Source organism: Hypanus sabinus, chromosome 11, assembly GCF_030144855.1.
Source record: "Hypanus sabinus isolate sHypSab1 chromosome 11, sHypSab1.hap1, whole genome shotgun sequence".
Taxonomy (NCBI): Eukaryota; Metazoa; Chordata; class Chondrichthyes; order Myliobatiformes; family Dasyatidae; genus Hypanus; species Hypanus sabinus.
The window spans coordinates 100,058,853-100,073,364 of NC_082716.1; the positions used below are offsets into that span (position 1 = coordinate 100,058,853).

Below are 14,512 nucleotides of genomic sequence, written 5' to 3' on the forward strand. Positions count from 1 at the left end.
CCGACTAGCTTCTCCTTCTGCAGCACACTGACCAGCTCCTCCTTCTCCAACATAGTGACCACTTCCTCTTTTTCCAAGATACGGGTCATCTCCTACTTCTCCAACCGACCAACCATCTCCTTCTTCTCCAACACACCAACGATCTCCCCCTTCTCCAAAACACCAGCCAGCTCCTCCTTCTGCAACACAGTGATCATTTCCTCTTTTACTAAGACACGGGTCATCTCCTCCTTCTCCAACACACCAACTATCTCCTCCTTCTCCAACACACCTACCAAATCCTCTCTCTCCAGCACACCGACCATCTCCTCCTTCTCCAATACACTGACAAACTCCTCCTTCTCCAACACATTGTCCATCTCCTCTTTCTCAAACACACCGACCATCTCCTCCTTTTCCAACAAACAAACTAGCTCATCCTTCTCCAACACACCAACTAGCTTCTCCTTCTCAAGCACACTGACCATCTCTTCCATCTCCAACATACAGACCATCTCCTCTTTCTATAACACTTTGACTATGTCCTGCTTCTCCAATGCAATGACCATCTCCTTTTTCTCGAATACATGAGCCGTCTCCTCCTTCTCCAAAACACCAGCCAGTTCCTCCTTCTCCAACACAGTGACCATTTCCTCTCCAACATACCGGCCATCTCCTCCCTCTCCAACAATCTGTCCATCTCCTCCTTCTCCAAAACACCAACCATCACCTGTTCTCCAACACACCTGCCATCTCATCGTTTTCCAGCACCCTGACCATCTCCTACTGCTCCCACACTCAGATTACCTCTTCACTCTCCAACACAACGGCCATTACCTCCTTCTCCAATACACTGAGCATCTTCTCTTTCTCCAAGACACGGATTATCTCCTCACTCTCCAACACACCAAACATTTTCTCCTCTCCAACACAGCAACCATTTCCTCCCTCTATAACAAACACACTGGCCATCTTCTCCCTCTCCTACACACCAGACATCTCCTCCCTTTCCAACACACCAACCATCACCTTATTTTCCAACACACCGACCATCTCCTCTATCTCCAACACACCAACCACTTCCTCCTTTTCCATCAGACCAACCTTCTCCTCCTTCTACAACACTCCGGCTATGTCATCTGTCTCCAACACACCATCCATGTCCTCTTTCTGAAACACACCTACTAAATCCTCTCTTTCCAGCATACCAACCATCTCCTCCTTCTCCAACACACTGACAAACTACTCCTTCTCCAACACTTCGACCATCTCCTACTTCGCCAACCCACCGACCATCTCCTCATTCTCTAAATACTAACCGACTGCTCTTTCTCCAACATACCGACTGTCTCCTACTTCTCCAACCCACCGACCATCTGCTCCTTCTTTCAACGCCAACCATCTCCTCCTTCTCCAACACACCGATCATCTCCTCATTCTCCAAAACACCTGCCAGCACCTGCTTCTCCAACACACCAACTATCTCCTCCTTCTCTAAAACACCGACCATCTTTTCCGTCTCCAACATGCCGACCATCTCCTCCTTCTCCAACACTTCGACTGTCTCCTACTTCTCCAGCCCACCGACCATCTCCTCATTCTCTAAATACTAACTGACTGCTCTTTCTCCAACACACCGACTAGCTTCTCCTTCTGCAGCACACTGACCAGCTCCTCCTTCTCCAACATAGTGACCACTTCCTCTTTTTCCAAGATACGGGTCATCTCCTACTTCTCCAACCGACCAACCATCTCCTTCTTCTCCAACACACCAACGATCTCCCCCTTCTCCAAAACACCAGCCAGCTCCTCCTTCTGCAACACAGTGATCATTTCCTCTTTTACTAAGACACGGGTCATCTCCTCCTTCTCCAACACACCAACTATCTCCTCCTTCTCCAACACACCTACCAAATCCTCTCTCTCCAGCACACCGACCATCTCCTCCTTCTCCAATACACTGACAAACTCCTCCTTCTCCAACACATTGTCCATCTCCTCTTTCTCAAACACACCGACCATCTCCTCCTTTTCCAACAAACAAACTAGCTCATCCTTCTCCAACACACCAACTAGCTTCTCCTTCTCAAGCACACTGACCATCTCTTCCATCTCCAACATACAGACCATCTCCTCTTTCTATAACACTTTGACTATGTCCTGCTTCTCCAATGCACTGACCATCTACTCTTTCTCGAACATATCAACCATCTCCTCCTTCTCCAAAACACCAGCCAGCTCCTCCTTCTCCAACACAGTGACCATTTCCTTTTTCCAAGACATGGGCCATCTGCTCCCGTTCCATCACACTGGCTATTTCATCCTTCACCTACACACCAGCAATTTCCTCCTTCTACAAAAACACCGACTGACTCCTCTTTCTCCAGCACACCGCCCATCTTCTCACTCTCCAAGATACTGACCATCTCCTCCCTCTCCAACACACCAACCAACTCTTCCTTCTCCAACACCTCAACCATTTGCTCCTTCTCCAAAACACCAGCCAGCTCCTCCTTCTCCAACCCAGTCATCATTTCCTCCTTTTCCAAGACATGGGCCAGCTGCTCCCTCTCCAACACACTGACAATTTCCTCCTTCTCCTACACACCGACCATCTCATCCTTCTACAAACACACCGGCTGACTCCTCCTTCTCCAGCACACTGACCATCACCTCCCTCTCCAACATACTGATCATCTCCACCCTCTCCAAAACACCAACCAATGTCTACTTCTCCAACACACCGAACATCTCCATCTTCTCCAACACCCCACCCATCTCTTCCCTCTCCAACACACTGACCATTTCCTTCTTCTCCAACACACCAGCCGATGTCTCCTTTTCCAACACACCACCCATCTCTTCCCTCTCCAACACATCGACCACCTCCTCCTTCTCCATCAAACCAATCGTCTTCTCCTTCTCCAACACTCTGGCCATGTCTGCCTTCGCCAACATGTCCTCCTTCTGAAACATACCTACCAAATCCACTCTCTCCAACACTTCAACCATCTCCTCTTTCTCGAAAACACTGACGATCTCCTCCTTTTTCAACACACCAGCCAGCACCTCCATGTCCAAAACCCCAAACATCTCCTCATTCTCCAACACACGGACCTTCTGCTCCTTCTCCAAACACCAACCAACTCCTCCGGCTCCAACACACCGACCATATCCTCCTTCTCTAACACACCAGCCATCTCCTCCTACTCCAATACACCGGCCGTCTCCTCTTTCTCCAACACACCGATCCTCTCCTCCTACTCCAACACACTGACAGTCTCCTCCTTCTCCAACTCATTGACCATCTCCTACTTCGCCAACCCACCGACCATCTCCTCATTCTCTAAATACTAACCGACTGCTCTTTCTCCAACATACCGACTGTCTCCTACTTCTCCAACCCACCGACCATCTGCTCCTTCTTTCAACGCCAACCATCTCCTCCTTCTCCAACACACCGATCATCTCCTCATTCTCCAAAACACCTGCCAGCACCTGCTTCTCCAACACACCAACTATCTCCTCCTTCTCTAAAACACCGACCATCTTTTCCGTCTCCAACATGCCGACCATCTCCTCCTTCTCCAACACTTCGACTGTCTCCTACTTCTCCAGCCCACCGACCATCTCCTCATTCTCTAAATACTAACTGACTGCTCTTTCTCCAACACACCGACTAGCTTCTCCTTCTGCAGCACACTGACCAGCTCCTCCTTCTCCAACATAGTGACCACTTCCTCTTTTTCCAAGATACGGGTCATCTCCTACTTCTCCAACCGACCAACCATCTCCTTCTTCTCCAACACACCAACGATCTCCCCCTTCTCCAAAACACCAGCCAGCTCCTCCTTCTGCAACACAGTGATCATTTCCTCTTTTACTAAGACACGGGTCATCTCCTCCTTCTCCAACACACCAACTATCTCCTCCTTCTCCAACACACCTACCAAATCCTCTCTCTCCAGCACACCGACCATCTCCTCCTTCTCCAATACACTGACAAACTCCTCCTTCTCCAACACATTGTCCATCTCCTCTTTCTCAAACACACCGACCATCTCCTCCTTTTCCAACAAACAAACTAGCTCATCCTTCTCCAACACACCAACTAGCTTCTCCTTCTCAAGCACACTGACCATCTCTTCCATCTCCAACATACAGACCATCTCCTCTTTCTATAACACTTTGACTATGTCCTGCTTCTCCAATGCAATGACCATCTCCTTTTTCTCGAATACATGAGCCGTCTCCTCCTTCTCCAAAACACCAGCCAGTTCCTCCTTCTCCAACACAGTGACCATTTCCTCTCCAACATACCGGCCATCTCCTCCCTCTCCAACAATCTGTCCATCTCCTCCTTCTCCAACACAGTGACCATTTCCTTTTTCCAAGACATGGGCCATCTGCTCCCGTTCCATCACACTGGCTATTTCATCCTTCACCTACACACCAGCAATTTCCTCCTTCTACAAAAACACCGACTGACTCCTCTTTCTCCAGCACACCGCCCATCTTCTCACTCTCCAAGATACTGACCATCTCCTCCCTCTCCAACACACCAACCAACTCTTCCTTCTCCAACACCTCAACCATTTGCTCCTTCTCCAAAACACCAGCCAGCTCCTCCTTCTCCAACCCAGTCATCATTTCCTCCTTTTCCAAGACATGGGCCAGCTGCTCCCTCTCCAACACACTGACAATTTCCTCCTTCTCCTACACACCGACCATCTCATCCTTCTACAAACACACCGGCTGACTCCTCCTTCTCCAGCACACTGACCATCACCTCCCTCTCCAACATACTGATCATCTCCACCCTCTCCAAAACACCAACCAATGTCTACTTCTCCAACACACCGAACATCTCCATCTTCTCCAACACCCCACCCATCTCTTCCCTCTCCAACACACTGACCATTTCCTTCTTCTCCAACACACCAGCCGATGTCTCCTTTTCCAACACACCACCCATCTCTTCCCTCTCCAACACATCGACCACCTCCTTCTTCTCCATCAAACCAATCGTCTTCTCCTTCTCCAACACTCTGGCCATGTCTGCCTTCGCCAACATGTCCTCCTTCTGAAACATACCTACCAAATCCACTCTCTCCAACACTTCAACCATCTCCTCTTTCTCGAAAACACTGACGATCTCCTCCTTTTTCAACACACCAGCCAGCACCTCCATGTCCAAAACCCCAAACATCTCCTCATTCTCCAACACACGGACCTTCTGCTCCTTCTCCAAACACCAACCAACTCCTCCGGCTCCAACACACCGACCATATCCTCCTTCTCTAACACACCAGCCATCTCCTCCTACTCCAATACACCGGCCGTCTCCTCTTTCTCCAACACACCGATCCTCTCCTCCTACTCCAACACACTGAAAGTCTCCTCCTTCTCCAACTCATTGACCATCTCCTCCCTCGCCAACACAGCGACCATCTCCTCATTTTCCAAAACACCAGCCAGCTTCTCCTTCTCAAACACACCAACCATGTCTTCCTTCTCCAACGCACCGACAATCTCCTCCTTCTCCAACACATTGAACCTCTCCTCCTTCTCCAAACACACCGACTGTGTCCACATTCTCCAAAACACTAGGCATCTCCTCCTTCTCAAACACACTGACAAACTCCTCATTCTCCAACACTTCGTCCATGTCCTGCTTCTCCAATGCACTGACCATCTCCTCATTCTCGAACACACCAACCAGCTTCTCCTTCTCAAACACACCAACCATGTCTTCCTTCTCCAATGCACTGACCATTTCCTCCTTCTCCAACACACCAACCAGTGTCTCCTTCTCCAACACACCATCCATCTCCTCCCTCTCCAACACACCAACCGTCTCCTCCTTCTCCAAACCAGCAGCGAGCTACTCCTTCTCCAACACAGTAACCATTTCCTCTTTTTCCAAGACACGGGTCACCTCCTCCTTCTTCAACACACCAGCCAGTATCTCCTTTTCCAACACACCAACCTTCTCCTCCTTCTCCAACACACCAGCAATATCCTCCTCCAAAACACCAGCCAGTGTCTCCTTTTCCAACACATCAACTATCTTCTCCTTCTCCAACACACCAACCTTCTCCTCCTTCTCCTACACACCAACCATCTCATCCTTCTAAAAACACAGCTACTGACTCCTCCTTCTCCAGCACACCGACCATCACCTCCCTCTCCAACACACCGCCCATCTCTTCCCTTTCCAACACACCAACTGGCTCCTCTTTCTCCAACACACTGGCCATGTCCTCCTTCTCCAGCAAACCAACCATCTCCTCCTTCTCTAACTACCAGCCATCTCCTCATTCTCCAACACACCGATCATCTCCTCCTTCTCCAAAACACCAGCCAGCAAGTGTTTCTCCAATACACCACTACCTCCTCCTTCTCCAACACACCGGCCATCTCCTCCCTCTCCAACACACCAAATATCTCCTCCTTCTCCAAACACACCAACTGTGTCCTCCATCTCAAAAACACCAAGTATTTCCCCCTTCAACACACTGACAAACTCCTCATTCTCCAACACTTCGACCATGTCCTCCTTCTCCAACACAGTGACCATTTCCTCTTTTTCCATGACACGGGTCATCACCTCATTCTCCAACACTCCAACCAGCGTCTCCTTCTCCAACACACCAATGATCTCCTCCTTCTCCAACACAGTGACCATTTCCTCCTTTTCCAAGACATGGGCCATCTGCTCCCTCTCCAACACACCGACCATCTCATCCTTCTACAAACACACCAATTGACTCCTCCTTCTCCAGCACACTGACCATCACCTCACTCTCCAACATACTGATCATCTCCACCCTCTCCAACACACCGCCCATCTCTTCCCTTTCCAACACACCAACCATTTCCTTCTTCTCCAACACACCAGCCAATGCCTTCTTCTCCAACATACCTAACATCTCCACCCTCTCCATCACACCGCCCATCTCTCCCCTCTCCAACACACCACCCATCTCTTCCCTTTCCAACACACTGACCATTTCCTCCTTCTCCAGTGCACCAACCGACTCCTCCTTCTGCAACACATCAAATGTCTCCTCCTTCTCCAACACACCGAGCATCTGCTCCATCTCCAACACATCGACCACCTCCTCCTTCTCCATCAAACCAACTGTCTCCTCCTTCTCCAACACTCTGGCCATGTCTGCCTTCGCCAACATGTCCTCCTTCTGAAACATACCTACCAAATCCGCTCTCTTCAACACTTCAACCATCTCCTCTTTCTCGAAAACACTGATGATCTCCTCCTTTTTCAACACACCAGCCAACACCTCCATGTCCAAAACCCCAAACATCTCCTCATTCTCTGACACACTGACCTTCTGCTCCTCCTCCAAACACCAACCAACTCCTCTGGCTCCAACACACCGACTATCTCCTCTTTCTTCAAACACACCAGCCATCTCCTCCTACTCCAACACACCGACCATCTCCTTCTCCAACACACCGATCATCTCCTCCTTCTCCAAAACACCAGGCATCTTTTCCTTCTCCAACACACTGACAAACTCCTCCTTCTCCAACACTTCGACCATGTCCTGCTTGTCCAACACACCAGCCGTCCCCTCCTTCTCCAACACACCAACCTTCTCCTCCTTCTCCAACACACTGACCAGCTCCTCCTTCTCTAACACAGTGAACACATTGTCCTTTTCCATGACACGGGCCATCTGCTCCCTCTCCAACACACTGGCTCTTTCCTCCTTCTCCTACACACCGACCATCTGTTCCCTCTCTGACATACTGACCATCTCCACTCTCTCCAACACACCGACCAACTCCTCCTTCTCTCAAAACACACCAACTGACTCCTCCATCTCCAACACACCGACCACCTCCTCCTTCTCCATCAGACCAACCCTCTCCTCCTTCTCCAACACTCCGGCCATGTGCTCCATCTAAAACACACCTACCAAATCCTCTCTCTCCAACACATTGACAATCTCCTCCTTCTCGAAAGCACTGCCAATCTCCTCCTTTTTCAACACACCAGCCAGCACTTCCATCTCCAATACACCGACCACCTCCTCATTCTCCATCACACGACCACCTCCTCATTCTCCATCACACGACCACCTCCTTCTTCTCTAAATACACTGACAGTCTCCTATTTCTTGAAAACACCAGGCATCTCCTCCTTCTCCAACACACTGACAAAGTCCTCATTCTCCAACACTTCGACCATGTCCTGCTTCTCCAATGCACTGACCATCTCCTCTTTCTTGAACACACCAGCCAGCATCTCCTTCTCCAACACACCAGCGATCTCCTCCTTCTCCAACACAGTGACCATTTCCCCCTTTTCCAAGACACGGGCCACCTGCTCCCTCTCCAACACACCGACAATTTCCTCCTTCTCCTACATACCGACCATCTCATCCTTCTACAAGCATACCAACTGACTCCTCCTCCTCCAGCACACTGACCATTACCTCACTCTCCAACATACTGATCATCTCCACCCTCTCCATCACACCACCCATCTCTTCCCTCTCCAACACACCGACCATTTCCTCCTTCTCCAACACACCAGCCAGCGTCTCCTTCTCCAACACATCAAACGTCTCCACCTTCTCCATCACACCGAGCATCTGCTCCATCTCCAACACATCGACCACCTCCTCCTTCTCCATCAGACCAACCGTCTCCTCCTTCTCCAACACACCGACCATTTCCTCCTTCTCCAACACACCAGCCAGCGTCTCCTTCTCCAACACACCAAACATCTCCACCCTCTCCATCACACCGCCCATCTCTCCCCTCTCCAACACACTGGCCATTTCCTCCTTCTCCAGCGCACCAACCGGCTCCTCCTTCTGCAACACATCAAACGTCTCCACCTTCTCCATCACACCGAGCATCTGTTCCATCTCCAACACATCGACCACCTCCTCCTTCTCCATCAGACCAACCGTCTCCTCCTTCTCCAACACTCCGGCCATGTCCTTTGTCTCCAACACACCGTCCATGTCATCCTCCTGAAGCACACCTACCAAACCCTCTCTCTCCAACACACCGGCCATCTCTTCCTTCTCGAAAGCACCGCCAATCTCCTCCTTCTCCAACACACCAGCCAGCACTTCCATCTCCAATACACCGACCATCTCCTCATTCTCCGACACACTGACCTTCTGCTCCTTCTCCAAACACCAGCTGACTCCTCCTGCTCCAACTCACAGACTATCTCCTCTTTCTCCAACACACCGGCAATCTCCTCCCTCTCCAACAAAGCGATCATCTCCTCCTTCTCTAACACACCAGCCATGTCCTCCTTCTTTCAACACACTGGCCATCTCCTCCTTCTTTAAAACACCGACCATCTCCTCCTTCTCCAAACTCACCGACTGTCTCCTCATTCTCTAACACATTGACCATCTCTTTCTTCTCCATCAGACCGACATCTCCTCCCCATCGAACACACCAACTACCTCTTCCTTCTCCAGCACACCGACCATCTACTCTTTCTTCAACACACCGACCATCTCCTTCTTCTCCAACACGCCACCCATCTCCTCCTTCTGCAACATACTGATCAGCTTCTCCTTCTAGAGGATGACTCCAGCTGGTCAGTGCTGGTTCCACGAGGCTGCCATTCCTTGCTCTCCATCTGGGAACCGCAATGTATTACAGTTCTTCTCCGTGCTCACTTCCCAGACTCCTCCTCCTGGGTCTGTGTGCAATTATCACACTGGGGAGCTATTACAGAATGACAATGAGATGAATTATAGACACTGTGAAATGTTAAATACCACTCACAGTGTCAACATGAGTTATTAATAATCTGTTAACAATGGGCTAGAACAAGACAGTTTCATTTCAGAGTCTGTCGCTTGGCTGAGAGTCACTTAAACATGAACCGTAGAGTTCCAAAGTGAAACTGTGTGATTATTTGAATGAAAAAGTGCAAGTGAAGTCTATTCAGCCCATCGATCGTTTACACGCTGCCTGAGAGAACAATCCAGTTAGTCCGAGCTTTTCCCTGTCGGCTGCTCATTACGCCACTGGCATTTAGGGCAGCATTGAAGGTGCTCTATCTCTAGTGGTGTTCAAAGCTTCCTTCATCATGTAAGGAGTTCAGTTTTCATTATTGTCAGTCATGCAAGTCCCAGGTGAAGACTCAGGTATACCGTCACACTCAAATGTAGGAATATTTTTTGATGTTGTTTCCTTAATAGTTTTGTTTTACCAGACCGGGTTGCTAGCCCTGAGCTGAACCCTGAACCTGGAGGACCGGTAGATGACTCTTACTCTGGCCTCTACTCTTTGACCTTCTTGGCACTGATGATCCTACTAAGAGCCAAAGCACAAGGTCCTGACTCCAGCCAACAGAGCTCTCTAGGTCACTGAGGCACGCAGGCCTCTTCATGGAGGAGGCTCTTCCTTCATGCCCTGGAATAAATGTTTTTATCCAGCTGTCTGTTTAATTTGTTTTTGTTGCCATTTCTGGTAGAGTGTATACCATAAATCATAGAACATAGAACACATAACTTAGAAAATAGAACAAACAACGTAGGTCATAAAACATTACAGGGCAGTATAGACCCTTCTGCTCGCAATGTTGTGCCAATGTTTTAATCTGCTTTAAGATCAGTCTAACCCTTCCCTCCTACATAACCCTCCATTTTTCTAACACCCATGTGCCTAGCTAAGATTTTTTTAAACACCCTGAATATACATGTCTATATCTACCACCATCCCTGACAGGGAGTTTCACAAATCCACCATTCTTTATGTAAAAATAAAATTTCTCTGACACCATTCCTCACCCCCTCATACGTTCCTCCATAATATTAAAATTAGGCCCCCTCATATCAGCCATTTCTGTTCTGGGAAGAAGTCTCTGTCAGTCCATTCGATCCAGATATCTGGCTCTCCGCTCAGATACCAGATCAGAAAAAAGAGCTGAAAATTCTGGGGATTCAAGCAGCGTCTCTACAGGGTTAATGTTTCAAGTAAATGACTTTCCATCTCTCTGCTCTTTTTAACATCTCTGTTGTTTTGTTTGTACATTTCTATCTCTGCTTCCTCTGGATGGTTCCTACTCTGTGAGTCTAACCCCACCTCCTCTGATAAAACCCACAGCGACCTGCATTGTGGTGTCTGTGGCGGTAGACCTTCTCACTGATCTTGCTCTGACTTGCAGAGAATTGTAGGGAGAAAGGACTCTGGCTTAGGAGATCATCTCATTTATTCAAGCCTTCTTGCCCTCTTCTTTCCTCCAGGTGTCGCACTAAATGCCTGGCTAGCCTCCCAGAACCTGCCTTGGGTGGTTCCATGTAAGCCCAAATGGTAATCCTTGGCAATGCAGGGAGGACGCACCACAGATGGAATTGACACTCTGTCCCATAGGAGATCCCGGCTGGAAGTGAGGGCCGGGATTGGACTTTATTCAGCCTGAGGAGCAGGTGAGTGGAAGGTTTCAATGTCAATCAGATAGGTCACAGGGTACCTGATTGGGACCATAAGGTCTTCAAACCCAGAGAAGGGATGTGGTAGGCCTGAAGAAGAGGTCCCACTCAAAACGTCAACTGTCCTTTTCTCTCTAACCTGCTGAGTTCCTCCAGCATCTCATTTTGTGAAAGAGAGGGGTAGCCTGACACCATCAACTTCAAGGAGCAACAGTGGAGGAATGTGGAGATACTCGTAGGAAACTATATGCAAACCATTCAGCATGAGGATGTGAAATTCAACCTAATTGGAAACCAACTTGGCTGGAGCAGGAATTGATAACCATCATGTTTTAAGTTGGTGGATTTTCTTGTTTGCAATGTATAGATTGGGTCACAAAAGTAGAGAAGCAGTCCGATTCCCTGGTGATCAGCTTCTGAGCAGTAATGGAATTCAGCGTCACTTAATTTCGATGCAATCTGTCTCAGAACTCCCCTGTAGTACAGACATCCCAGCAAATTTATGATCCATTTTACTTGAGAATGGATATCAAGTGCTGAAGCACAGAAAATAATTACAGAAGAAGAAAAAAGCAGGCACAATTATCAGAGCATTATAAAGTGCTTAAAGATGGCACAACATTCAGCCAGGCTGGACTGAAGCAGCTGGTGAGCAGATTAAGTGATTAGCATTTGTTAGAGTGACAGCTCAGGATATGGACAGTAAAAATTATAATATAAATTGCGGCATAATTATTCAAGAACCACAATTAAGAAAAGGCTTGTTCTACATTATCATTCTCATAAAACACAGTGTGTTATGGAGCAAATGTTCAGAAATGTGCTTTCATATGAGGCTTAACTTAGTGCTGCACATGCCAGGAAAACAGACTCACACCAGAGAAGTTCAAGCTCATTGTCCTTCAGCCGGAATGACTCTGAGATACTTCTTAGGGTGTGCTGGGACACATCAGAGGTGGAATCTGGGGACATTGGGTGTTTTGGGACTTTGCACATCAAAAAACCTCACCCAAGCGACCGAGACCGGGGTGGCACATCCTGGTTTGCATCCCCACTTTCATCCCAGAAGCACTGGTCCATTGGTCACACATCTTGATCCATAGCCATCGGTAGGTGGGCTCACCGGGCCCTGTCACGGTCCTGAGGGACTTGACTTTGCAGCCCCTGTAATATCAAGGAGAGAGCAGGTTCAGACGAGTGAGCATCAAACCAAACCGCAACACCCCAATTCAGATAAACACAATGTGGTTCTGGGCACAAGGTGCAAAACACTCGACATATAGTCAAACACAATACATCTAGTCACACACAGTATAAAAAAACACAATGTACTCATACTCATAGGCCGGCTGCTGGTGTCGTGGCATCAGCACTGGACTTCAAGGCAGATGGTCCTAAGTTCCAACCCGGCAGTCTACCACCAAATCTTTCCATGAAAACCCTATAGGCCCCATGAGGTCATGAAGAGTCGGACTCAACTCAACAACTGAGCAATGACAAAGTCATAGTCCCAAAACACCAGAGTGAGTCACACACAGACCCTTTATTCACACTCAGACCCTTCAGAAACACACAGACACTTTAGACACACGCAGCCCCTTTATTCACATGCAGATCCTTTATTCACACACAACTCCTTTACTCACGCACAGTCTTTGTATTCAAACACAGCCCATTTAGTCACATGCAGACCCTTTAGTCACCTACAGCAATTTTAGTCACCTGCAGCCCCTTATAGTCACATGCAACACTGTTAGTAACACCCAACACTGTTAGAAATACCCAGCCTTTTTAGTCACATACAACAATTTTAGTCACACGCAGCCCTTTATAGTCACATGCAACCCCTTATAGTCACATGCAACCCTTTATAATCACACGCAGCCCTTTATAGTCACACTCAACCCCTTATAGTCATACATAACCCCTTATAGTCATACGCAGCCCCTTATAGTCACACACAGCCTTTATAGTCACACACAGCACCATTAGTAACACCCAGCCTCTTTAGTCACATGCAACAATTTTAGTCACTCACAGCACCTTTCGTCACCGGCAGCATCTTGGATTCTATGCAGCCAATTTAGTCACACACAGCTCATTTAATCTCGCACAGCCCATTTAGTCACATGCAGCCCATTTAGACACACACAGACCCTTTAGTCATAGACAGGCCATTTAGACACACAGGTCATTTAACCCCTTTAGTCACACACAGCCCATTTATTCAAACACAGCACGTTTAGTCGCACGCAGACCCTTTTTGTCTATCACAGGCATTTGACTTACACTCAGCCCCTGCAGTCATATGTAGTATATATAATCACAGTCAGTATCTCTAGACATATAGATCACATGTAGTCACATAGATAACATATACTCACACACAGTGTAAGATCTCTTTACACAGAGTACATAGAGTCACAGACAGTACATATAGACACATATGCTATCTCTAGACATACAGATCACATGTAGTCACACAGATAACATAGACTGGCACACAGTGTATGTCACCATGCACAGTACATAGAGTCCCACACAGGACATAGTCACAGACAGGAAATAACATCCACACAGTATATATCATCACACACAGTATATAGAGAAACACTGTACATAGAGCCACATGCTATACATATAGACACTACCTGTACATATAGTCACACACAGTTCATATAGTCACACACTGTGCATATAGAAACACACAGTAAATTTTGTCACACATATTACACATAATCACCTGCAATACATACATTTTACATATAGTGACTCATGGTACTTATAATCACACACAGTACATTTGATCACACTCGTTATCTACAGACATACAGATTACATGTAGTCACACAGATAAAATAGAGTCACACACAGGACACATCGTCCACACAGTGTGTATGGTGACACACGGTAGATATAGACACTTACTGTACATATGTTCACACACAGTTCCTATAGTCACACTCAGTACCTATAGTCACACAGGGTAAATATTGCCACACACATTACATATAGACACATACAGTACATATGGTCACACACTGTACGTTTAGTACAGACCTGCAATACATACAGTCACACAGTGTATTGCA

The 14,512-nt window shown here is 47.8% G+C and overlaps 1 protein-coding gene across 5 annotated transcripts in view; it reads left to right on the forward strand.

Annotated features, from left to right (window-relative positions):
* LOC132402224 (leucine-rich repeat and fibronectin type III domain-containing protein 1-like protein) overlaps positions 1-14,512 on the forward strand; it is a 622,638-nt gene that overhangs the window by 206,110 nt on the left and 402,016 nt on the right. For 3 of the 5 annotated variants that reach the window (XM_059984982.1, XM_059984980.1, XM_059984981.1), the window contains exon 2: positions 11,235-11,417. The exons of the other annotated variants lie outside the window; for them this stretch is intronic. The gene's annotated coding sequence lies outside the window, so the exon portion shown is untranslated. The remainder of the gene's footprint in view (positions 1-11,234; positions 11,418-14,512) is intronic. 5 annotated transcript variants of the gene reach the window in all.